This window comes from Morone saxatilis, unplaced genomic scaffold, assembly GCF_004916995.1.
Source record: "Morone saxatilis isolate NCDOM2014 unplaced genomic scaffold, NCSU_SB_2.0 Contig12, whole genome shotgun sequence".
Taxonomy (NCBI): Eukaryota; Metazoa; Chordata; class Actinopteri; family Moronidae; genus Morone; species Morone saxatilis.
In genome coordinates, this window is record NW_023339674.1 from 8187582 (window position 1) to 8190422 (window position 2841).

A 2841-nucleotide genomic window follows, 5' to 3' on the forward strand; every position below is an offset into this window, starting at 1 on the left:
GATTAATTGAGCAGCCTTACTGAGCCCTGCTCTCTGTAGCATGGACAGTGTCTGCTGGCGGATTGACAGCCACTAGAAGCAGGTTTATGGAGCTTTTCAAGGGCGTTTATGTGTGGGCACTGGTGCTGTAGCTTGGCTCGTGGCTCTACAATGAGAGGTGTTTTTGGATCATCAGTGTGACAGTTTTGATGATCAATATAGATTTGAAAACTTATATATATATATTTTGTGGGTATGCATGTGTGTTTGTCATTCTAAGACTATTACAAGTGGCCTGGTCCTCTTGTTGCAGTGATCCTCCGCTGTGTGTGTGTGTGGTGGTCTAATTTAGTGACACGTGCCAGCTTCCTGGATCCTTGTGCCAGAGCAAAAGCCCTCCACTGTTGATAAGGAGGTGGGGCATTAGGGCAGTCCTTGACTATTTATAGACGGCCCTCTACAAGCAGTCAGCCTTTATGATGTGTCTACTTGGATAGCTTCCCCAGCCACAGTATCCTTTGCCTCCCTGATTGACTGTGTGCTGCCTGCAGATTGCAGGGAAACTCTCTGACATGCAACGCTAACAGGGTGTGGCCTGTTTTTATATTTATGGCTGTTCTCGTTTGAATCTGTCGTCCTGATTTGTGAGCCGGTCTTACACAATGCATGACTGCACACACAAACTCAATACTAACTGTCATTGTCGTCTCCAGTGCCAGTTCCCCTGATTATAGCAGAGGACTCCTCTAGCCCAGGCTTGTCTTTCTGTGCCTTTGGTTGTTTCCTCTGGTGCGTTAAACACATCATGGCCATCCCCTCTTCCACTGAGACCTGCTGACCTTCAACCTTACTCTTATTGAGGCCTGGGGTTGGGCAACATGTAGAAATGTTCTTAATCTTTACACACAACTAGAGACAGGTGATATGCACAGGTAGAACAAGCTGATGTGATACTATATGCTGCAAAAACAGATGTATTGTGTTACCTTGGTCTGTGATGAGCCCCTTTTATTTAGTCTGAAGCAGCTGCTGAGATCTCGCTGCTTTCAACAGGTGGTGTGAGTCACGTAATGTTGCCAAAGTGTGACTGGCAGGCAACGAGTAGGTGGAAATTAAGGACATAATTAATAATGTTAAATTCCCTCCCGCTCTCCTTTCACTACTCACATGACGCTTTGAACAGGAGTCGGACTGTTAAGTTGCCTGGATAATAATCGATTGACAATAGATTCAGCTTAATGCTCAATTGTAATATATGTATCCTGCGTTAAGGTGCGGCTGAACCTGGAGATGTGACTGAAGATCAGTTAACCACCAAGAATATCTTTGGTACACATGTCGATCTGTATGTTAAGTTGCATACACAATCCACTGATGTCTTCCCCAGCTAGAAGTCTGCAGGAAAAGATGAAGTTCAGTGTGGGACAATTTCACACTGCTGCTCTACAGTTTAATAAGTACTAGCACTATACTGTACCACATCAAGAACAAGCCCCTGGGACGTCTCGCAGCCAAAGATCACGTCACTGTTAGCTGGGAGACAGCGTGATGTGCAATCACTGTCGTAGAGGGCGAGGGATTCAAACGGCTAACATAGTTCGGTAATGGGTGTCGGGTTATCGAAAGCAAAATGAACTGAAACTGACATCCCTCTCTGGTCCACTTGCAGTAGTTGAACTATCATCTATAAATGGAGCAACAGTTTTACCACACAGTTGAGCCGAGAGGTCCTGTCTCCAACTGATGACCGGCTCCTCCATGATGATATGACGGGAAGGCTCACTTGACTGTGTAGCATGGGAGGAGTCAAGGCGGTAGATTAAATCTACTTATGTTGTCAACTTGGCTAAATGGGCACATGTGACCCTGACAGTCCTCCACAACCCTAGAGTCTCAAATATGTCAGTGTGAACTGCTCAGCGCTTAACGCACAGGAGGAGCTTATCTGTACCCTGTTAATTCTCTCTTGTCCTCAACAGATCCCAGCTGTTGGGAATCCTCCCTCCCAGCAACGGACAATAGAGCTGGGATTGCAGTGGCTCTTGGTAGTAAAAGCAGTACGGCTAATTGTCCTGTAGTTATCACAATTTGCTGGTGATGGTAAAGTCTTGTACTGTTCAAATATTAGAGTTTGTAGCTTCTTCTTTAGCCACTTTACGACTGCGGCCAGGGGAATGGCTTCAGAGATGATTGTATGATTGTGATTCGTGTCGCACATAAGGAGTTTTCCTCTTGTGTGGTAATAAAGTGATGGGAATCTGCATGCCTGTGAATATTCATGAGCTCCGTGTCAGTGACATAGGGTCCATGTTGATCGCGTTATTTCATGCAAATCATGAACTCTTATCCATGTGGATTATTTGATTTAATGTTTATGTGTTTACTGCTGTTGTCAGGTCAGATTTGATAAGATTATTTTAATAACTCTGGGATAAAACTGGTGTCATCAGAAGCTGCACCATAGCAACAGATAACAGGGACTGAAGCAGTTCATAAAAGTATTTTGTAACGGCATTTACTTGTTTAAAGGTCCAGTGTGTAACATTTAGTAGGAAGTATCACCAGAAATGGAATATAATATAATTTAGCAGGTAGTCTTGAAAAGAGTCCCAGAACTGACAAACCAAAAATGTACATTGTTTTTTCGCAAGTTGTGCAGCCACCGTAGTTTCTCCTTTGTGCTTCATTGAGTCAGGGAGTTTCATTTGTACACACTGGTCCTTTAATTAAATATTTTGCCATGATTTATTAAAGTAGCACACTATTATGGTTGTTTACTGTTTTTTCTCTTGTACAGTGTTTATATTATATTACATTCCTTTTTCATACTCTTACTGTTTTTATACAGTTTTTTTCTCTATC

General features: G+C 43.2%; 1 protein-coding gene across 1 annotated transcript in view; it reads left to right on the forward strand.

The window, feature by feature from the left end:
* csnk1g2b (casein kinase 1, gamma 2b) overlaps positions 1 to 2841 on the forward strand; it is a gene marked incomplete at its 5' end in the record, with an annotated part of 29515 nt that overhangs the window by 14534 nt on the left and 12140 nt on the right.